The sequence below is a fragment of the Chaetodon trifascialis genome, chromosome 12 (assembly GCF_039877785.1).
Source record: "Chaetodon trifascialis isolate fChaTrf1 chromosome 12, fChaTrf1.hap1, whole genome shotgun sequence".
Classification (NCBI taxonomy): domain Eukaryota; kingdom Metazoa; phylum Chordata; class Actinopteri; order Chaetodontiformes; family Chaetodontidae; genus Chaetodon; species Chaetodon trifascialis.
The window spans coordinates 7200329-7224257 of NC_092067.1; the positions used below are offsets into that span (position 1 = coordinate 7200329).

General features: G+C 43.6%; 1 protein-coding gene across 6 annotated transcripts in view; it reads left to right on the forward strand.

Annotated features, from left to right (window-relative positions):
• Positions 1-438: 438 nt before the first annotated feature.
• The window catches only part of sema5ba (sema domain, seven thrombospondin repeats (type 1 and type 1-like), transmembrane domain (TM) and short cytoplasmic domain, (semaphorin) 5Ba), a 154919-nt gene continuing 131428 nt past the window's right edge, over positions 439-23929 (forward strand). For 3 of the 6 annotated variants that reach the window (XM_070975772.1, XM_070975775.1, XM_070975776.1), the window contains exon 1: positions 439-589. The gene's annotated coding sequence lies outside the window, so the exon portion shown is untranslated. The remainder of the gene's footprint in view (positions 590-23929) is intronic. The other 3 variants (XM_070975773.1, XM_070975777.1, XM_070975774.1) reach the window with 3 other exon arrangements.

The following is a 23929-nucleotide window of genomic DNA, read 5'->3' on the forward strand; positions in this document are numbered from 1 at the left end:
ACAACAACATGCGGGGCCAAACCTTTCCCAGAAGCTTTTTTGTCTCCCTCAGGTCCACGCTGTGATTCACTCTCAAACACTGCCTGCTTTTGCTGTGGACAGACGCGCTGTTGCGACACTCCACCACCTCTCCGGGTGGTGTCCGTGCATGCGCTACCACCTCCCAACTGCTTGCAAATCGGCCCCATCTTTGCCTACTACACACACACACACACACACACACACACACACACACACACACACACACACACACACACACACACACACACACAATCCCACCCACCCCGGTCCCTCCTCAGACCGTGGTACAGACTGACGCTCGAGGGGGGGGGAGAGAGAGAGAAAGAGAGAGAGAGAGAGAGAGAGAGAGAGAGAGAGAGAGAGAGAGAGAGAGAGAGAGAGAGAGAGAGAGAGCTGCTGCTGGCTGCAGGTCGCTTGGAGAGTGACGCACACGGCGCACACAGCGGCTGAGGACACAGCTCTAGAACCCGTCTATAATCTGTCCCCACTGCTGAGAGTGCGAGTCTGATTCTCTCCTCATCTCTGCCGGGCATTGTCATCAACTTGGGGAATACAAACACCTTCGAAGGTAAAGGGAAAATCACTTTTTCTGTCTTTTCTTTGGCATAATACCTGAAATGACTGATGCAAAAGCACTTTTTAGGTGTGTTGTGCACCAGTTTCCAGCTTGTGCCTCGCTTTAGATTTATCGTCACGGGCGAAATGGATGCAGCTCGAGTTTTGATTGAAGTGAAATCAACACAATAGCCTGCTTTAGCGTGAGTAACCTGCCTGGACAGAAAAAAAATCCCCCCTCCATCATTAGTGGATTGGCCACTCGTAAGCCTTATTCGGCCACGCTGTGGGGTCCGTTTTTCCTCTGGACCATTTTTCTATCAGAGCGGGATTTGAGCAATGTGGCGTTTTGATTCTAAATGTCAAACACTTTCCTGCGCTTTTGCCCACTTTGTTTGGGGCGAGGTGAGTTGTCCGTTGATAGCATGTGTTATTCAGAGCAGTTAGCAGCTCCTTTATGCCACGCCAGTTTTACTTTCCACTCACGTTTCATCCCAGGATCAGAGGAGCGTTTGTGGGCTGCAGGAGCTGCCTGTGCCTGCCACATTAGCACCGTCTCAAACTTACTTTGTGCTGCACGCTGCCCTGTAGTCCCGATCCACGCGAGATGTGAACTTTAAACACGGTCCTCAGGGGAAAGTTCACTCCTATGAGCTCTCTGGAAAGTGGATTTTCTAAGTGTTGTGCGTCTCAGTTAAATCCCCCCACAAACTGACTATATTCAAACGTGGTAACCTAAATTGGACAAGTATGTGGCTTCAATTCACCATTTTGTTGTCCCTTTTCCAACTTTGCGTGTGTATTTTGTCGTCTGAGCAAACACTGCCTATAATGAACTCATTGCTTTTCAAATTCCAATTAACAAATTGGCTTTTACGCGCGGATTGCGCAGCCTTTGCGCACACCCCGAGCGTTTTTTATTCTTTTATTCTTTTCAAATCCCAGAAAACGTTCGTCGGACTAATTCTGTATGAAAACATTCAAAATCAGCTCAGAGAGTCATTATTCATGAGCTTGTCACTTGGTTCAATTGCTTCTCCATTTCTCCCCCGATACATACAGACATCCCAGATCTGTCTTGTTTAAAATTGTAAAGAGGGATAAGTGTCCAGCAGAAAGCTTCCCATCGCGGGGATGTCGAACAAAGGAAGGCAGCGCTATAAAATAGGACATTTCCTCCTTGCCTGTATTTAAGTTGATCATGCTGAAATGCATTGTTGGAGCGGGAGACGGGCTGTGTTGCAGGGCAACAGAGGGCAGTGTTGAGCAGCGCTGCACAGCTGTGACAGCACCTTGCCAGGTGAAGTTTGCTGCATCATGCGCTGGACTATCTGCTGTACTCTCCACAAGTGACTTCTGCAGACCAGCTGGCCTGTGCGCTGGAGGAAAGGTGCAGCACTCATCTCAGGCCCGGACAAATGAAAACATACAGGGACGTTGCTTTTATGGGTTTTTGCTTGTGTGATTTTTTTTTTCTTCAGCTGATTAAATGTCAAGCGCTTCTGAACAAGCTTTTATCTGCAGGCGTTTCACCGGGAACAGCTTTCAGAGACGTTTAGTCCATAGCTGGCATTTTCCGAAGCTTAAAATATCACATTTACTCCACTAAATTAATCAAACAACTTATTCGCTTGAAAGCTGTTCTCCACCACCGGTGACCACCACCGCTGGGTCTGTAGAGGCATTTTTAGAGCCACACTCTTTTCTCATCTGTAATTTCAATGAGCCTCAGTTGTTCAGTCTCTTCAACAGCATCAATGAAGGCCACTGTATTATTCATTAACACTCAAATGGCTCTCAAATGCATCCGAGCATGGCTGGTTAGAGTTTTGGGAAACGTGTTAGATGACAAATAAGTTTGTGTTGCAGTCGAGCTGTTTTTAAACCTCTTAGCTTCTCTGTAAATTATGCCATGGACAGCAAATAGTTATATTGTTGTCCTGGAATCATTTGATAGCTATAATTAGTGAGCCCATTAAACAATATTCAAATACAGAAGTATAATTAGCCTCTCAGTGGACCAATAATTGCTCACAACCCTGTTTTATTCGGCCCTGTTTCATATCTAAACAACCCAGCTCTCCCTGTCTGCAATTCAAAACAACAGTCGGCATAACTCTGATTTTATTTTGTTCATTCATCAACACGTGTGAAAAGTCCCATATCTCCCCCGTCTTTGGATTGATATTCATATATTCTTCCAGGTTTTGTTGGGCCCACATGCTTGTCTTATGGATGATTAACGCCTTTGTTATATGAAGAGCTGTTTGAGTATCCTGGTTCAGTCCTTTCAAATGGAAAACAGGTTTTCATCTTTGATGAACTTATGAGGGCTCTTGACAGGTCCTGGCGGGGACCGGAGCTACAGAGCAAAAGAGAGCCGAAACAAAACACAAACTGGATGGACGCCCCCCTCCCAAACTCCTCTCAGACCACCTCTATGTTCACTTTCTCCTTCTTTCTACTTCTCCGTCTCTCCTCGATGTCCTTGGAGTTACAGTGCGGAAAGTCTTTTGTTTCAGATTATGTAGAGGTCTATATCTTTGTGGCATCTGATGTCGACATAAATAATTCATTTTCATTAACAAATATGGTAGGTGTGAGTAGATGAGCTGGCAGCCTCTTCATCAAATTTTTAATGATGCATATTTAGACTGAGCCGTGCGGGTTATTTCTGTTGTCGGGCATCATTTGAGAGGGGACAAATGGATATGAAAGTTTAATGTCTGGAGAACTCGATCAGTCCTCTCCTTCATCCGATATTACCTCTCCAAGAAAAAAAACCTGATGCTCTGTTCAGTGTAGTCTGACCTCTAAGTGTGTGAGGGTTGACGTGTGTGTGTCTGTCTAAAGAGATAACAGACAAATCCAGATAACGCGTATGATTTGGTCTGGTCTGAGGTAATGCTCCTCATGCAGTTACCCTTCACATATCTTCAAGTCTATAAAGCTAGAAAACACTTTTTAAGGAAAAAGGATACATCGTCCCGGAGTTGACATACTGCATTGGTGAAAAGTGCAGTTTTTTTCACCAACCAAAAACCAAAGTGGAAAGCAACAGCCTCTACACCGCGATATTTCTGCTGTTCATTCAGCAGTTTGGCTTTTCATGCACGTCAAACAAGCACTCCAGGACATCTGTCGCCTCTCATATGCACCAGACCTCAGTTTATTTATGCGCTCTAACACCTCATGCTCTTTTTATGAATCCTGACTTGAGAGCGGCCATGACAAAGATGCATTTCCACGCTTTAAAACCCAGGAAGGACGCTCTAAGAACTGCTGCGAGGTGGTGAGTGCCTGGCTGAGACATGCTCTGCAGACCGTTGATCTTGATTTTGCTCCCTTTTCACACTCCCTGAACCTGGTATGTGAAAGTGAAGCGGGGAGATTGTAGACTTTTAAAGTGGCCTTCTCGAGCAGGATTCACATGGTAATTAGGTCAGGGCACACTGAGGAAAAACAAAGCTGTCCGCATGCAGAGAGAGCAGAAAACATAGCGTGTTTTTGTCAAGATCTTTCAAGGAGAGTGAAGAGACACACAGAGAGATGCTTCCTTAAAGTGGCTCTATATAGTCAGAAAGCTGCAGCCACAGTGGGGATCCGTTGCTCTCTGTTATGTAAATATAATGACAGATTTCAAATCACAGTTTCAGGTGCTGTGACTTGTGGTGGCGGCCCTGGATGCAATATTCACTGCGGTCTCTATACCCAGAATACAGCACTCTGCTGCCTTGTCACCTGAGTGTGATTATGCTGTCCCACAGTGCTGACACAAATGTTGCCATTTTCCATTCACACACTCTCCGAAGCCCGGTTGAGGTCCCATGCCTGAGTACTGCTCAGCGCGTCTCTGCTATTTGTCGACTTGTGCAGAAACATGCAGATTTTGGCTGGATTTTTTTTTGGAGGTTGACGTGAGCGTTCTGTGGCCAATTTTGCTGTCAGCCCCAAACTGCAGCTTGACAGATGCACTTTGCATCACTCCAGCAGCACCCTGATGAGAATCTGACTTTCGTTCAGCCTTTTGTTCTCAGGTGATGAGAACGTGCAGTTGTGATAAGCAGACAGTTTGAGCCAGCGGTCTGCGTGGTGCAGTCTGAGCCAGTGGGTGGAAATGAATAATTCCACGATGTCTGTCTGGGTCCCCTCAGCCTCCCAGGATCTCATTGTTTCTGAATGCAGAGTGCACTCGGCGTGGCCTTCTCTCGCAGAGTCTGTCTGTTTGTAACCTGGCCTCTCTCTGCCTCGACACACAACCTCGCCGTCTGTGAAATCTGATACAGCTGCAGCGTCTCTGCACTCTGTCTGCAACCATGCTAATTTATGCTTGATGCCACCCAACAGACTCAATTTGTCTCTGGAACATTATCATCATTGCTGTCCCTCCCTTTCCCTGTGTCGTTTTACCGTACCTTTACAAACATGGTGAGCAGACATGAAAAGGGCAAGCAGTCTGTCAAGCAGAAAAATAAGCTGCAGAGACAAAGGTTCCAGCGACTGTGTTGTTTTTTTAAATGGTGTTTCATAAAAATTGGAAAATGATAATTTGATTGATCAGTTAGTTGATCTGTTTATCACTGAGGGCGTTTATCATGCAACGATGTCAAACTCTTGCTGTTTCCAGCCTCTTACATGTGATGATTTGCTGCTTCTCTCCGTTTTTAATGATTTTAGATTGAACATTTTTGAACCATCAGACTGAACTGGGAATATCTGACAGATAGTTTTAATTATTTTGTATGGACTGAATGATTAATTCACTCATTTAAAAAAAAAATATTGACAGATTAATCAATAATGAAACTAATTATTTCCTGCAGACGTGGTTTAGTGTTTTGTAATTACACATAATTCTCAAACTTGCACCGACTGCTTGGAAGCCGTCATGAGAATATCCAGTTACACTGTGTTTCTCCTCTAATGGCCATTTGAAGGACAGCTTTTAAACCAAGGTATTTTCCTTACAGCGTGAGATATTCAGCGTTTTTCCGTCTTTTCACTCAGCCTCATTGTTATCCCTATTGGTATTAGATGAGGTGTGTGTGAGTGTGTGCTGTGTGCAAGCATGCGCTCATTCGTGCATGTGCGCATGCGTGCATGTCTGAGCAATTTGATTTTTCTCTTTGTATGCGTGCGAAGCGGACGTGAAGGCATGTGCCTTTTCTCTCCCGTCCAGGCTCTGTTCAGCCCCGGCAAGGTCTGAGCAGGGCGAGAATAAAAGGGGCGCGAGAGGAGGAGAAAGTGCTCCCACAGTTGATTTGGCCATTGTGGGGGGAGGAACACTATTCCCATTGATGCTCTGGACGCATGGCTGAAACCCCCAGAAGCTTTAGGAAGGGAGCTTATTCAAGGCTTGATGTGACCCGGAGGACTGGGTTGGAAGATGGGTGTTGAGCCCATTGTAGGGACGGTGGGAACATTGTCCCTGCTCCGCTGCTTTAATACCACTCTGAACCACTGGCTCTGGGAGCTGGATGGGCTCTCAGGTTGTCAGTTTTTGCTTTACAAGACACTGGAGAGGTCTCTTATGTTAGAGGTCTCATGAATTGAGCTGAGAAACACTTCCCAAGAGGCTCCCATCAGAGGATCTCCTCTGACTGAACTATTTAGAAGAGTTGAACTGGGTCAATATAATATCAATATGAGAGCTGACATCCTCTCAGATCTTAGAAGACTGTGAAATAGTTTTATGTTGCTGTCAAATCCCATGACCATCCTGGCCACATCGCTCATTTATAGCGTGCTGTTGTTATATGGCCACAGAAACTCTTGGGTCAGTGCTTTGCTTCAATCTCCCACCACCAGTCAGGGCCGGTTTTTAACCTCAGCCAAGTGGTTTTAATCAGATTTTAACTTTTGAACCATTATTTGAACTGTTATCTGACATGACTTGCAACGTGTGATGAACAACAACTGCTTCCTCCTGTTTAATTATCATATAAATATTTCATAATGTTCAATTCTGTTTTTCTTTCTCTTTTTTCTTTTGTGTTGCCCCATCTGCCTGTCATATCATCAATTTAAAACAACAACAACAACAACAACAACAACAACAACAACAACAACAACAACAACAACAACAACGTGTTTTAGTAATGCGTTGGAACACCACAAACCTCCAGAAAAACTTTGATTCTCTGTGAGATAGATTCTCCACGTCTCTGAACGCTTCAGGAGGGGTGAACACAATTCTTCCAAAACATAGTCCCTCATGATGGTGGTATATAGGAATGATCCCTCATGTTTTTCCTCTCATATATGCAGGGTTCTTCTTAATTTGGCTGCCAGAGATGAAGACATTCAGGAATTTGGACAAGAAATGCCCTGACACATAGTTATATATTCATTTGCTAACCAAAATAAGTATTTTAAATACATACCTTTATTGCATGGTGTATCTCTGTCACACACACTGTAAACAAGTGAAAATATTCCATTAATAAAACTCCTGTGTAAATTGCACATATTCTGTCAAGTGCCTTCAGCAAACCCTTGCCTTTGCTTTGAATCCTCAGCATTTCTCTCAACAATCTCTGGATCTCAGGTGTTTTACTTTGAAAAGCCCCATTGTGCACTGCTTTGAGAACCCGTCATAAAGGAATAAGGCTCATTTTTACCCTGCTGTACCCTCTAAAATGGTTGTATCTCATCCAAATGGAGTCACAGAGTGAGAGCTAAACTCCTTTCTTGAGTCTGTGCTCAGTGAAGTAATAGGTTTGCAGTAAGCCCTTCAAACAAGGCTTGGATTAGGACATATTGGCAACTCCTGCGGTATTTATCTAGCTATGTATTTACACACTGGCGGAAAAAAGGTGACACATTTTACCCATTTTTCTATTGTGTTTGGTATTATTTGCCATTGTAAGAGGCTGTCATCATTCACTTCAACACTTCCAGCAGGTTTGGAGGCTATTAGCTAAAGCAGATCAGAGTGCCTGATGTCTTTACCTAAAGTTTTATTAGCATTGGTTCATTTCCAGTATCAGATTTTGATTAACTGCCTCTGGTAGGTCGTATAACTGGCTCATTAGAGAGCACAGCACATACGTCTCCGCTGGTCAGCAGTGTGGTGTTTGTGGATGTGTTTGTTTGTTTGTTTGTATATCCATGTGCTCCATGTGTGCATATGTGTGTTTTCTATATTTGCAGTAATGGCCAGGAAACCAGCAGTTAGCGATTGCCGGCAGCTGGTCTCCACTTTCGCTGTTACCCACAACCCTCCATCCCTGTAGCACGTGTAATTGGACAACCACATGTCAAGCTGTGATTTGCAGTATGAGCCTAATGATTCTGCAGCACTAAATATGATGAGAGCAGTTGTCCCTTTGTCACATGTTGGCTGGAAATGGAATGTAATGGCTAAATTCAGTGGAGAGCAGAGAGTAACTGGGGAGGGAAAGCCCTCCGTGGCTCGTTTCCACGTTCCCCTGGACCCCTGAGAGGGTTTGTCCCAGCAGGTGAATTCTCAGCCTAACCTTGATGAGTGGAACAATGTTTTTGAAGAAAATGCATTGGTGCATGTTGTTCTCTTCCTCGTATCAGCTCAGTTCTGATTTGTCTGACCCTGTGAATGAACACCTTAATGCTTGTGTATGTCTTTGTTGCTTATAGTTCTTCCCAGTTTAATCATATTGGATTATTAAAAATTGGAATCAGAATGAATTAAGATCGATGAAAGACTCACATTGATGTTGGCTGAGTTTTGTTTGCTGGCTGTAGTAAAAAGGACTGGACCTTTGCCTTCTTCTATTTATAAAACGTCTTTTCACTGCAAATTTCTAACTGATACTTATTTTCCCACATCTCATCTTGCTCCTGACACAAGAGTATGACTGCCCCATTTAGATGTCACCCTACAGTAAACAGCAGAGCAGCGGATGCATCACAAATAGTCTTTGAGCTACTGAGGAACACAACATGGATGGAACCAGTAACGGGTGTAGCAGCTGGAAAATCAAATGCGTTGCAACATGCAGATACACAGACGCTGCTGCTGCTGCTGCTGCTGCTGCTGCTGTTTTTTATGGCTTCTGATAGTTTGTCATTTTGTTCATCTGTTTTTTTTTCTCAATTTCTTCTTTTGTGAATCTCTCCCCATTAGAATCCAGAGCCTACAAATATTTTATGCTGCATGTGTTATTGCTGTCCCTGACCCAAAGACACAAAGCCTGCATGTTCGATAATTACATGTCTCCTCGGCTGAAATCTGAAAAACCTTTTGTTACCTGATCTGATGATCTGTTCGCTGCCTTCAGTGTATTCACCATCCTCACAGTGAAACACACTACCACGCTGACATGGTAATATCTTTCATATGTCACTCAGTGTTCTTCATTCTTCTCATTCCAGCGACGATTTCCCCCACAGTCTGCTTTCAATGCCTCTGGTCAATGTTCTGTGGTAAATCAGCGTTTAGAGTTTGTATGTGTGTAAGACATGGCCTGCTTCTGAATTGAGGAATGAGTGACAAAGGGATGCAATAACAGAGCCCACATTTTGTGTGGCACCTATAGGCCTGTTTCTCATCGCAGATGCCAAAACATCTCAACATTCTCACAGAGAGGCAGACTGGGCTATTATTCAGTGTCTGCGTTTGATAGCTTTTCCTATTTGACCTGGGTAGCAATGAGCACCTAGCTGTACTCTGACTTAACCTGCCAGACATTCAGGAGAAATTATTCTGCTCCAATCTTTTGACCTTTTTGTTTGGCTCTTGCCAGAAATCTCTTGGTCTGAAGCCAACAGACAGACTGGAGTTTTTCTCCACCAAAGTGGCTGATTTGTGATTCATGTTGCGTGTGAGCTTTAAGGCTCATTTCTGAAGTCGAGACTTGCAGGGAGGACGGTGCTGCGAGAGTAGCTTTAATCAAGGGCTCATTAGCTAACTGGTGCTGAACATGGAGAACATATACAACCACATGTCTATGTAATGAGCGTAACTTTGAGTGTAGACCCTTCAGAATATGACCCTAGTCCTCATTTGATTCTATACAAGCATCAGTTTGACAAACTGGGGTGAAACAAATGTTTAAGTCAGCAAAGCGGAACAAAAAGTACAGCGCATAGAAGTTTGACCCTCTCCAGCGTCAAATGTCCAATCGTAAACACATTTTTGTCTCCCGCTACCTCGACAGCACTGCTGAGTTTGATTCGCGGTTGGCTCTTGTTACTATGGCGATAGAGGCGGCTCTCCGCAGGGGCAGGAGGGTCTGCTTCAGACTGAGGCAGACAGAGAAAGAGAGGAGTGTGACAGTGATTAATGTCCTGGCAGAAACAGAGACAGTCGACTCTCAGGGCCCCGTCGTCACCATCAGGGTGTCAAGAGGCACGCCGGCCCCCAACAAACACAGCGTCTCACTGGCACGGGAACAGGCAGAAGCTTAATCACAATCATCTGAATTATTTATTGTACAAAAATCTATTACTTTTTCGACTTGGTGGATGAAAGCTGAAGTAAATTGAAATGTTGGATTAAGCCAAGAAGGAAATGAGATTCACCTGTGTGTCTCCTAAAATCAATCCTCGCTATTCGGCTGATTAAGGAGAAACATTTGTCTCGCCGTCCCCGCCTGCCACTCGCCTCTTACTCTCAAACATCAAACAAGCCGAGGTGGCCTTTCCCAGGTGGCATGGGCAGAGTCACGGGGTGCTGTGGTTACCGTGCAGCCTGTTAACAAGGAAGTGAAGTGATGGAAGACCAGAGGCCAAATGTCTGTACGATAGAGATAAGTAGCCGGCCATGCGTCCTCGTTCCACTGTCTTCCTCAGCAAGAAACGCTCCAGAAACACTGCGTCTGGGTGCGTGTTGAAGTAGATATGGTGGGAAGCTTACAGTATGTGCCTTATAAGCGTCACCCAGTGCGTTATTTGGATAGCCTGCTTCTGCACTTGCACGTACAGCCACATACACACACGCACACACCTTATTCACCCTTCCTGTTGGACACGCCTTTGTGTAAAGAAATGGCCTCAAAGCTTTGCTGTGGTACCTGTTCCTCTTTCATGTCCCCCACCTGGATCTCAAGGTCCATTAGACCTCCTTTTGATGATTTTGGTGCCTGGTTTTCGCACTTCACCGTACTTTCCCTCCCCTGCTACTTCGCTGCTCCTCCGTAACACCGCAGCTCAAAGAAGCCTTTGTAGGGCTGCTGTAGTGCATAGCATGCATGTGAGCAGTTAAAGCTCGTCCTCGGAAAGAAAATAAAGCCTCTTCTTCTTCCTTTTCGGTGACCTCTGCACCTGCCAACCCTGCCCACCACCTTCAAACACTCTCTGCTCTCTGTGACTTGACCCCCTTCCCTTCTCGTCTTGTTGCATGCTCAGAGCTCACACACTATGTGATGCTGGTGGAAGACTTAGTAAAGACATGATGAATGAGCTCCAGACATACTTGTGTTCCTTTGTGTATTCATTCAACTTCAGGAAGCAAGACTACCTTGTCATTTTTTCCTCACCTGTCTGTCTTCTTCACTTGACCTCAGTGGAATAAATGTGTGGGCCTGTTATCATATTTATGCTCACAAATGCTGAAGGACCACAGGTAGATTCAACAGGAAGGAAGCGGAGCACTTTCTAGCCATGTGTAAATCAGCTGCTGGATGTTTGATGGCTGAATAAATGTCGCCCTCCGCATTGCTGTTGCTAGTCTCGGCCAGCAGCCCCATTCATCACCCACCACGATAGCAGCTTTAGTCAAACCCTTCTTAAACTGTGGCTGAGGTCCCAATAGCCTGATCGTACAGTGTTTCTCCAAATGACAAATATATGTATGTTTAAACACAGTGCAGCACATGGTGTGTTGGAAACACCCAACTTAATTGTGAACTCATTTTCAATAGTACTTTTAAAATGATATAACAAAATAATATAAGCTCCAAGGTCACAGGGTCACATTTCACAGTCACACAGGTAGCCGAGGTGTAGAACGTCAGTCAGGAAATAGCAAGTGAACACGCTCAGAACTGAAGGATTGATCACTTCAAAAAATAAATAAATAAGCACGATTTAGTTTAATTCAAAGTGGCATTTAATGTTCTTTTATTTTGTTTCTTCTACTACTTGAGAGTCGAAGAACTCCAAAACAATATATTCTGACCTTATAAAAGTTGGCTGGGCAGCTGCTGTAAACAAGGTTGATGAGAACACTAAACTACACAGTTTGTGCAGTAAAACCAAAACAAGGAGTGAGAAGAAGCTTTAAAGCGCCATAGCTCTGCACCGTCGATGGTAATTCCCGCTGGGCTTGTCACCACAAGGCACCCCATTCACTTTAAATGTAGTAATTACGGGAATATGCATATCTTCATTGATTTAAAAAAATCATTAAAAAGTAAATATACTATGAGGTACAGTTTCCACAGTAGCAACGCCTGGTCTGTCCCCTGTTACTCTAATACGTCCTTGCAGTCTGTTACTCTGTAAGTGCTTCAGTGTCCAGAGATCTGACCTTGTTTCTTTGCCTCCTCTCTGCACTAAATCCAATTTACATGGAACCCACTAGGCTTTATTTACCTCACTGACTAACACTCTGGTGGTTTGGTCTGTTCAAAGCACCTGGCTGGTTGGATGGTTGTATGATGAAGGTAAATAGATGAAGACTTACGTCATTGCAACAGCACTAGCAATTACCACAGGGTCAGACTGGCAGATGTGTGTGTTATTAAGACACTTGCCTCTCTCTCATTTTCTGCGTCTCTCTCGGTTTCGCTTCTCATTTCGGCTCCAGTGAATTATGATGTCCTCGGGGGGCAGTGAAGAGACAACAGGAGAGAAATACTCTTCTCACAGCTCCCTCAAACACTGCTCAGCAACTTGCAGGTTACAGACATTGATACAGTAGGCTGAAGACTTTGACTGAAGGTCAGGAGCTCAGACAGCGGGCTGGCACTACAGAAAGGCTTTTATTACATGCACATGTCCCAGGTTATGTGTGGAAAGGCCCGCGGCTATGCTGTGCTCTCTTGCATTGTATGTTAATCAGAAGGAAGCAAAGCTGAAGCTGAGTTGCATGAAAATATATATACAGATATACAGTATATACAGTATATATATGTATATACACACACACACACACACACACACACACACACACACACATATATATATATATATATACACACACACACACACACGCGTGCGCACGCACACACACACACACACACACACACACACACACACACACACACACACACACACACACACATATATATATATATATATATATATATATATATAAATGGCCATTGGCATTAATGAGCTGCTACAACAGCCTCCACTCTTCTGGTAAGACTTTAATTTTGGACCCTGGCAGCGGGATTTGCCTCCACTCTGTCACTGGACCATCAGCGACATCCAGCACTGATGCAAGGACAGTGCAGTTGACATTCCAGGTGCTGCATGGGGTTGAGGTCAGATCTCTGTGCAGCCCAGTCAAGCTCTTTCACTCCAAACTGGGAAAGCTATTTCTCTATAGAGCTGGTTTTGTGCACATTCTCATGTTGCAGCAGCAGAGGGGGTTCCCCAAAGCATTACTTGGCCCTAGCCCCAGCCATGCAAGACAGAAAAGAATACAACGCTCTGCATGTGAACAGGGCTGTGTAAGTGCAGAGACCTCCAGTCAACATTGATGGTGGAAGTTGTTTCCCTTATAGCCGTCTCTCTTAGCTTTAGTTCTGCGCCCAGAAACCCTTCTGACTGCCCTGTGTCTCCCACAGTAACCCACCCCACTCACCCTCGATGCCCCTTGCTGCTTCGACAGCGTGCCACGGCTGGCACGACGCCCAGGCACCCTTGGCGATTTACAAACCTGCGGTGATGGCGGCGGTGCCCACGCGTCTTTGACTTTGCTGAAGATGTGCTCCTATTCATCAAGGTGGCACAAATGACAGAGAGCTGCTTGTATTCTGCGGCGAGAGGGATAAACAAGACATAAAACACGCAGCTGCTGGTCGGGGACAGCCAATTTGTGGTGGTTAGACTGTGTTTAACTTCAGGTGTCCTCACTCTGTCGCCCTCCTTTTCTCTCTGTCTCTCTGATTGTCTTTCTCCTGTGTTGTGATTTGTTTTTGTATCAAAAAGGTAGCCTGCCAGCGATGTAAATGAGTGTTTTCCAGTGGCTGCATATTTCTGTGAGAGATTTGTGTTAGCAGGGAGCTCAAGTCTTTGTTCTTTCATGAGTTGTGTGCCTTGGATTACTTTCATCAAACACTAAAAATGATTCTTATAATCTCCAACAGGTAATGCATTTGGAATCATGGCACTGGGCAAGATGTGAAAGAATGTGAAGTTTGAACTTTTTGTTTCGTCTTGTTGCTGAGGTTTCTGTGCTCTGCAGGAGCAGGTGTTGCCAACACAATATATGTATATCAGCTATTATACTTGAGTATTCGGTATATGCAGCAACCCGCTTGCTCTATGAAGTCATACAGCCATGCATGATATCAGTGGTTTTACAAGCTTTTCAGAGAATGTACCGTCGTAACAATCCAGCTGTTAGAATTAAAACCAACATTTGCTCAGCACTTCCAGAGCTAACAAGCCACTTATTAGACACATCAAAAAGCAGAGAAATAGTTGGTTTTATGGTTCTTTTTCTTTCTTTTTTTTCCTTCTTTGTCATTTTGTAATTACGATCTTCTTAATGGTCTTAATTGTGGTACGTAAAAATCAGTAATTTTTGTGGCATTATTTGTCTTTAGGAATGTGATATTTGACAAAGGGATATATAGTCAAGCTAGCCTCACTTTCACTGCTGCTAAACAATGTAATATCTAACATCATCAGTTTTACTTAAATGCTGGGACATGACACTTGTTGTCTGTCCATTTATGAATGAATGGCTCACAGAAATTAAGCAATGCTTCATATTAACAAAACTAAGTAGAATTTTAGAAGCTTTCAACAGCTACATATCCCATCCGTCTTAGTCTCAGCAGTGCTGTCAGAGCCTCGTGAGAGATAGTTGTTGAAGGCTAACAAAACAATCAATCCTTCATCTTTGCTAGAATGGCTGTCCTCTATAGTAGCAGACACCATTGGAAACAGAATATGGATAGAAAACCGCAGTGTCGTGTTTGAACTTTCCAGAAGCCACTGATGCGAAAGCTAAGTAGGAATTCTAATAAAAACGTCTTTCTGTTCTGCATGTAGTGGAACAAGAAACCCAGTGAGCTTTTCTGATTTGGAGGCAGTAGTTTTAGATCAGCATTAAAAACCAGAATGGTGACTTTGTGATGACTGAGGCTGCTAAGCTCTCTGATGCAGCAGAACGACCTCGCTGCTATGAAATACTCTGAAATGAAATGACCTGGCCTGGATCCAGCACAGTGGCCCTGCCTCTGCTGACAACAGCCATTTGATACTGAGGACAGAGGACAGGACAAGTCCTCTGTGCTACTGTATACTTGTGTGTGTTTGTGTGTTTCTGACACTCCCTGTGATGTAGTGTGGTGGCTCTGGCCTCCAGGGACGCCCAGACAGCTGGCTGGCACAGGAATGTGACGAAGACTAAAAGACTTAAGCCACCTCAAGCCATCCTCCTCTTCATCCAGGGCCACTCCTCCTGTCTCTCTTTCTGTGCCAGAGTCATACGCACCACAGGTGGACGATTTCAAAGCCTGCTGTAAACCCAGGGCTACGAGACAAGAATTGAAGATGTGCGAAACTGACAAGAGCGAAGGGGGATTTTTTTTTGGCTGACGATGAAAGCATTACTTTCCACTCAGTCAGACATACCTGTAAGCACCACTGAGTGGACTCATTCAAAATATGCATTCTGGTGCTCGGTTTTTTGTAGTCGATGTCGTGGCTGAGAAGCTTTCGTATACCTTGTTTTAGTTTTTTATGTCTGAATGACCACATCCTTAACAAATTGCTTCTCTTTTATGGCGTCTCATGCTGACTGAGTCAAACCGCTTTCAGGCTTACTGTTTTTCCTATAAACGATTCACAAGGGTGCATTAATTGTGGCGCATCTATCAGGATTAGGAGCACCTCATTCTGCCTTTGCACTTGTTTGTGGCTTAGTTACTTACTGGAACGGCTTCTATATAATTTCTTAATTCAAAAGGCCCTGAAAATGTATTTCATTTATTACCTACTTAATTAAGGCTTTGCATCAAGTTCAGTCGAATCAGTTTTTGATATTGCCTAAAATCACAAATTAGCCTCAGAGGATTTTACCATCTATACAACATACAACTCCCTCTGTGCCCTTTGATTTAGATGAGGCTACGTTTTTTTTTTGTAGCAGCTGAAATGCAGCACTGAGAGTGAGTCAGTGAGAGAGTGGACGATTTGCAAGCAACTGAAGGCTGCCATTAATGACCGTGTTTCCATCAAGGTCTTTTAATGTGGATTTGAAATATCAGTATGTTTTTACACTTGCTTGAGGTGCTTTTTTCCCTTTTGAAAACGTTTAAATGGGAGATGGAGACACCTTCCGGAATAAGTTCTGACAAAGTGAACAAAACTCACATGACCGATCAGCTGTTTCTGCCACAAAACCTGAAGAAAAAGGAGAAGAAGAGGAAGAAGTTGTTTCTGCTTTCGTCGTCTTTGCGAAAACATGGCTGGTAGCACCATCAACAGTGAAACATGGCTGACATGAAAGAACAATTACAACTTCCATCCATCCATTTTCTATACCGCGTATCCCTTTCGGGGTGCGGGGGGTGCTGAAGCCTATCCCAGTCGTCAACAGGCGAGAGGCGGGGTACACCCTGGACCGGTCGCCAGTCGATCGCAGGGCACAAACACACACCATTCACACTGACACCTAGGGACAATTATACAGTCACCAGTTAACCTAATGAGCATGTTTTTGGTCTGTGGGAGGAAGCTGGAGTACCCAGAGAAAACCCACTCATGCATGGGAAGAACATGCAAACCGACCCGGGAATCAAACTGGCAACCTTGTAGCTATGAGGCACGCGCACTACCTGCTGCGCCACCGTGCAGCCCACAATTACACCTTGCCCAAACAAAACTAATTCCTGCAAACCTCTCTCCATTTTCCTCTCAGTTGGCCAAAGTGAGTCTTGTTGTTTCTTCTTCTTCTGTTCTGTTTATTACAGCCATGAGTGTTTAGCTTATGCCGCCAACTTGTGACGAAAGTATGCTTTGTTCAGCCTAGTTGGTTCACTCCAAACCAGTTTATGGAAACGCGCCTAATTTGAATTTTGAGGGTTTTTTTAATCTATTTTGGCAAAGTTCTAACAAAGCTGCCACACTTGTGAATTTTTACTTCTTTTATTTGAAGAAACTAAAACTAAAAATTCTTACCTCAAGCTCCTCTTTCTGCTGTTTTCCAGAGCTTCTAACCACATCACACGGTCTTCCCAGAAATATTCACCAGCGCTCATTTATTTGATAATAATTAACTAGCTGAGTTTATGCCTTGTGTCCTCAAAATCCCAGAACTGTTCTTCGTGGGCTCCGGGACACTGTGGAGTGAAATGAAGCAGAAATTGAATAAAGGCGTTGTTGAGGTTGGATATATCTTCAGAGAAGTCTCAGGTCTCATTCATGCAAGACTGAATTCCAGCAAGCTTTGATCTGCTGCTCTGAGAGGCTGAGAGAAGAGGGAAGCTCGAATCACCACTTTGATTTGGCCACAGAGTTTTGCGAGGAAACATTTCCTCACTTTCCTCACTTGGCTGATGAAACATGAATTAATGATGTATCACTTGCAAACTGTCTCCTGTTGACTTATGCAGGTTCTGCTGAGAGCGTCTTAAGTTTATTTAAGGTGTTGTCAGAAGTAAGCTAATTATGCTGTGTTGGCTCGAACATCTCTTCTGGGTGAGTTGGAAGTCAGTTGGAAGCTGACATTCAGATTGAGAATGCACGCTGATATCCATGCACATACAGACTCAGGCAGTGTAACACGCTTTAGTGCTTCCTTTTATTTCCCGCCTTCCGGCCATGCTCTCTTTGAACCCAAATTAATAGCCTCCTTTACTGCGTCACATATAATTTGAACCTGTCTCTCCGTTCTGCAATTCAATCTTAATTGCTAAGTACTTCCATTTCAAGAGTTGTTAAGCAAACAGCGCGTATGACGGATGAGTCTGTGGCAGTAAACACCAAATTACTTAATCAAATGCTCTCTCTATCTTCCTGCTGCCTTTCACAAAGTCAGGAACTCTTTGCCGTTTTCCCAGGAGTGGAGTTAGATAAAAGACAGGGGCATTGTAACCTGCCACTTTCTTTTCTTTAGTTATATCCTCACACCACAATGATGAATGGGGGTTTCATTCCTGCACTTTAAAAGATGGATTGGGAGCCTGATTCCCAGCCACTCATATGTTAAATGGTCTAATTCTTGCTGTCTCCTGCACCTCTTCTTGTCACACTTTCAAAATTTATCTCTGTCTTTTCTTCTCTGCTATTTACTCTGTATCATCTGTATCACCAGAAGCTGCTTTTTAATTCCTGACATCTCTCATTTTTGGGCTCTCTTGTGGCACTCTTATCATTCCTCACTTGATGTCTCTCTCTTACAAATTTTCTGCTCTTCACTGAGCTGCTTTTTCAATTTTTTGGCTCTTTCAGTCTCTGCTCCTGGTGGAATTTCCATTGATTAAAACCAGACGTGGCCTGCACTCCTGTGTTCACCTGACCAAGGCTGGCTCAGGAAGATGAATCACTTGCAGTCCTTCTCTATCAGTCCACTCCCTATCCACATCCATCCCTCTCTCCTAGCTGTCGACTCCAAAATGAAATGAGCCCCAGACTGATTGTGTGTAGGTTTAGGACACGATAAGTTGTTGAGCTTTTTTATTTTTGTTGTCAGGTATAGTGTTTGCATGGAGGGTTCACTTTAGGTAAGCACTTGTGCTTGAGGTTCTCTCAGTTTGGGTCTGAGCGTGTTTTCTGTTTTACTCCCAAAAGAGTTTTGATAAAAGAATATGGACAATCAAACTTTTGAATATCAAATTTTCAAGGCCTGTAGGCTTGAAAGGTACATCTTGAAAGTTTTTTTAGAACGGTCCTTTGCAGAGCACAGCGGCTACAGTCAGCTTGGATTCACAGCAGTTGCGATGGATTCCAACTGTGGCCTAAGATCAAGGCCAAAAAGTGTCAAAACATCCACAGAAACTTTACTGCATCATCCACTTATGTACCATTGTCCATAAGATCAGTGCAGGAATTTGAAGTTTTGCCATTAAATCACTAATATGCTCACAATTTGCTTCTTCCAGTGGAGTTTCGAAGCAACAAATGTTGTGAGAAGGTTTCTACAACATGCTGAACACGCTCATGGTTTCTCCATAGCATAAAACAGTACGTCCTTGTTACACCACTGGGTCCTCACAGCTCCAGTGCTCCTCTGGAATGCATTTACTAATTTATTAGTGCAGTGATGAGTGTGCGGACCATGCTGAAGGTATGGATCAACAGTGTAGAAGTGAATAGTGCTGCAGGAGTGGTTTGAGACGTTTCTGTGGTCACTTTGAGATGTTTTCCTGTGACACACGGTCACCCTGACTCTGAGTCTGTGAGTCTTATGAATCCACAGTTGCCATCCTTCACAAAGGAGCAAGCTACAGACATGTCAGAGGCACCTTTTGAGCCCACAATATAGAAGTGTTTGATGTTCAAAAGGTTAAAAAGAAATCTATCTATCTATCTATCTATCTATCTATCTATCTATCTATCTATCTATCTATCTATCTATCTATCTATCTATCTATCTATCTATCTATCTATCTATCTATCTATCTATCTATCTATCTGCACAAAATAAAGTCTGGGGCTCTTTTAATGGTCTGGCCAAGGCCCCTCACTTCCAATAAAGGGAAATCTGAATGTTGCAGCCTACAGTGATTTTCTAGACAATGGTGTACTTTTAACTTTGTGGCAGCAGTTTGGGGAAGGCCCTTTCCTTTTTCAATGTTTCAAAGTCCCAAAACATGCATTCAGGCCTGCACAGAACCCCAACTTTAAAACCAACACTTTTGGAATGAGGTGGAACACTCGCTGTGACCTTATCACCGAACATCAGTGGCTGACCTCACTCATGCTCTTGTGGCTGAATGGGAGCAACAGGAATTCACTCCAGCCAGGTTTACAATCTGTTGTAAAGCCTGAAACCAGAAGACTGGGGGCTGTTATGGCCGCTAATTAATGACCATGCCTTTGGAATGATACGTTCAACTATCACATACTGCACTGGTGTAAAGATGGCTTGTCCGCATGTAGAGTTGGAGTGGACGGAGTCCCAAGACATCAGGGGTTAAAAGGCCAGACCACCTCATGTTTGATTCATCCCTGGCAGGGTTAATTGTAATTCTCTATATGTGTCCATACGGGAAGAGTTTCTTTCTCACATTAGGAGTTGGAGCTGTGTTTCAGCGCTGTTGGCAGAAAGCTGTGTTAGCTTAATGCACATAATACATTAGGCTGATGGAAACATCTCACTCAATTTTCTACCAGTAATTTACATAGTGGTGGGTATAAAAGCATATGAGCTGTGCAGCTTCAGCAGCTGAGAAGACTGCTGATTGCCATAATACAGCTGATTCCCTCTCTGTTTGAATTTGCTTTGATGCAGCTGCATACAGCAGGAAACATAATTTAGTTCTAGGTCTGAGTAAGACTTCTGCAGGCAAGCTCACCCCGAAGGTGCGTTTTTCTCTGGATTTGTGTGGTGGTGCAATGCGCCCATCCCCTCTCATCCCTCTTGTTTCCTCCTCCTCATCGCCCACTCTCTTTCTTTCTTCCTCAGTCGGGGTAATACTCACTGCTGCTTTGCTCGGCTCAGCTCACTTCTTCCCTTGATGGCGTCCGACCAACAGGGAAAAGACGGAGAGTTATCCTCTCTCTTCTTCCCTCTGGAAGCCGGTGTCCTTCCTCGCCCCAGTCCTTCTGTTCTTTATCCTCAGGGCCCTGCGCCTCAGAGCCCAGTGTCTGATGGAGTAAATATGCATGTGAACTGCAGGTGCAAATGGTTTTCTTCTCCTTTCAATGCCACATGCAGTTCCTAGAAGTAACCACTTCAGGACTGCATGAAGGAATCAGCTCTGTCTTTCTGTGTTTTTGAGTGGAGCTGCTCTCCACCCACAAAGTCAGGGGATTTAGCTGGATCGTATCGCTGTGCATGTTTTAATGATGCAGCTACTGTCAGAGTTTTTCTCGGTTGAGATGTGAGTTAGAAGAAAAAGTGAGAGGGAAACGGAGATCAAGTGTTTGGGATAATGAGGGACGGAGGGTTCGAGTGTGCGCTGTTGGGGATATTCCCACAAAGCTTTGATAGGAAGATTCAAGTTTCAGGATTAGAGATGTGGAGCACATACTGTACGCTTTGGAGCAGCCAACTCTTGTACAAATACTGTACATTTACCTTACCTGGTACATTGATTTGACGACTGTGATTTGAGGGTGGTGGTTCAACAGCATTGTATCGATTCTTTATCCAGTATAGAATCTATTATTGAATCCAGCTCCTTTCAAATCCAGCGTCTGTTGAGATTGTTTGGAGCTGAGGTTCAAGAACATTTCATTGAATCTGAATCCAGATTCGAATCAAATGAAGTTTTGCTTTTAACATTTGTTATTAAGTCATAAATAGCTAAAGTAAATGCAGCACCTGAGCATATTTGATGAAGTTGATGCACTTTTATGATTCTTGCAATTGCATGGTTGTAAGTCACTTTGGATAAAAGTGTCAGCCAAATACAGTAAAGGTCATGTGATGCATCAGTGCTTGACAGTTGTAGGCGCTTTGCCAGCAGGGAACTGGATCTAAAATAGAAGTGACTATCCAAATCCTGTCCTAGGTTTAGCTTTTAGCAACTTTTTATAAATAACTTAATATTTAAACAACTAAAACATGAAAATGCATCATCAGAAAACTGCAAAGTGTCAGATTCATATTAGCTTTCGTAAAATGATCTACATGTTTCATACCTGCAATGTGCTACTGAAAAATAAAGATAAAAGAAATCAACAAATTTGGATTTTTTCCCAACATGGAACTGGCAGTCTGAACCCAAACCTCGCGATCCCGTGTGATGTTGTGGTGTCTCTGTTGTTCATGTATAATCAAGAAAAGAAATGCAAAGGAATGGTCAGTGTTCCTCCAGCAGCTGTGAGGATTAGACTCTCAAACAGTTTGAAGGCTGCCGTTTCACTGATGTTCCCTTACACTTTGCTTTTTATTCTTCTGCAGTTTATGACCAGCCTGACTGTACCATTATGCAAATTAGTGCTAATGAATATGCTGTTTGAATGTAAAGCAGAATGTGAGTATAGATGCAGTCTGTCGTTGAAACCACACTCGCATCATGTTTGCTTTTTTAGCTAATTAGGGTTAAAGCACACAGAGGCAGAAGAAGCTACACCATTTGAATCAAATGTGATAAAAACAGTATGCTGTGTGTGACACTCTTCAGCAGCATCACAATAGGATCCATCGCTCGAACACCACAGTGTATCACATGTTCGTCATGTTTTTGTCAAGTGCTGCAAAATTGATCCAGGTCTCGTTCTGCCAGCTTGGCAAGACTGGCGCGGCCATTTGGCTGCTGCACAATTTGGATGTGTGGATCAATATTCAGCTCGATAAGTATAATGTCGGTCTGAAGCAGAGGTCGCTGCTGCTGGCTGCCTGCAGACAATTCAATCCCCTTGCTGTGCACTTCACTCTGCACCAGCACAACAAACTGTACTTGGAACCATCAAGTTCAGTTACAGACACATGCATGTGAGCAGCATTTCCACACAAACAAGCACTCAAGGACACAGAAACAGAGAAGTGCACACCTAAAACAGCCACAGATACACACATGTATCCTGTAAAATGTTCCATCACACACAGAGAAACACCCAGTAGTGCAACCACATTTACTCCAGTAGCAGACTAATCAACAGCCCGGGGACCGCATGCAGACTCTGTTGGAGAGACTTTATCCTACGGCAAACACCTGGTGTAAATGCACTTACACAATCCACACACACAGACACACAGCAGGACTGCACCACGAGAGCTGCAGAAGCAGCACAGATTAGTTCAAAAAGAATGTCCACCGTGCTGCAGGTCTTTTGTATCTCCTCTCCCTGATGTCTGTCTTACTGCTTTCATGGCCATGCTTTTCTTATTTCACTTCTTTGCTGCATTGTTTGCTGAAACTGCATTTTAAACGAGTGGCAATCAAATTTTATGAAAACTCCTTTTTTCCAAATCCAATATTATAGAATTTCATAACATTAAGTAAATAAAAGAAATCCTGCCTGGGCTGAAAATGTGTACAGGATGAATGCATTATACAAACATCTTTTGAATTTTAGCTAGTAAATAATATAAGGCCTAAAATACAAAACACAAACAAAAGAACTGAATTAGAATAGACTGGTCTGTTTTAACACTACAGTTTTGTGGGTCACAATCATATTAGTGGAAATAAGAGATATAGAAATCTAAATAATGAAGTCAAATGTAAGGCTTTAATTTGTTAATGAACTCAAATTTTCCCTGATTGTAAATGCAAAAGAATTAGTTTACACCATGAGAGTATTAATGCAATAGATAAATACTGATGAAGGTCTGTGTAATGAAATAAACACGATGCAGAAGGACATGCTGCTTTCATAGCCATAGAATATGTAAGCCTGGCTGTGTCAATGTCTCCTACAAGGTAACAGTTAAGCTAATGGCACAACAAGAAAACAATTTTCAGAAATCCAGTCAGCGAACTAAAACAATACATTCAAATAATAAATTCAAAATGTAAATTTAACCAGCTCGCTCATCGTGAACTCCATCAGTTCTCCTGTCCTCTTTCAGGTGTTAGCTTGCTCTCATTAGCAGCTGCTCTTTCATGGGGCTTTACTCCTGAATGCCAGCTATGTTAGTCCACTGACTCGTCCTCGCCGACGAGACGAGGCCCCTGCAGCTGGGCTGAGGAGATAAGGAAGAGAAATGACCTTTTTCACAGCAGACATTGTGATTTTTTTGTCAAAATCCAGGTGTAATTAACATTAATGGTGGCTTAGTCAAATCTAAAGCTAGGTGACCCAGTAAGCTCTACCATTGAGTGCTGCACAGTACCAGGACCCTGGACCGTCATAAGTATGTGAAATACATTTTGCCATCAACACGACACAAAGGTGCGAATGTTCACTGCTGCACGGTGCACGTTTGAGTTAAGATAACAGAGAGGCAGTGAGGCAGGCAGATAAAAAGAACATAGAAACTTATCAAAGTTTTTATTGAGCATGCCAGTTTTAAAGGTAGCTAGTCCAGCCCCTTTATCTGTCAGGCCCTGCTAGCAAAGGGCTAATTGCTAGTTCTGGCTATTTAGCTATATTAGCTATAGCGAGCCATGCTAGCGTAGCTACCTTTTACCAA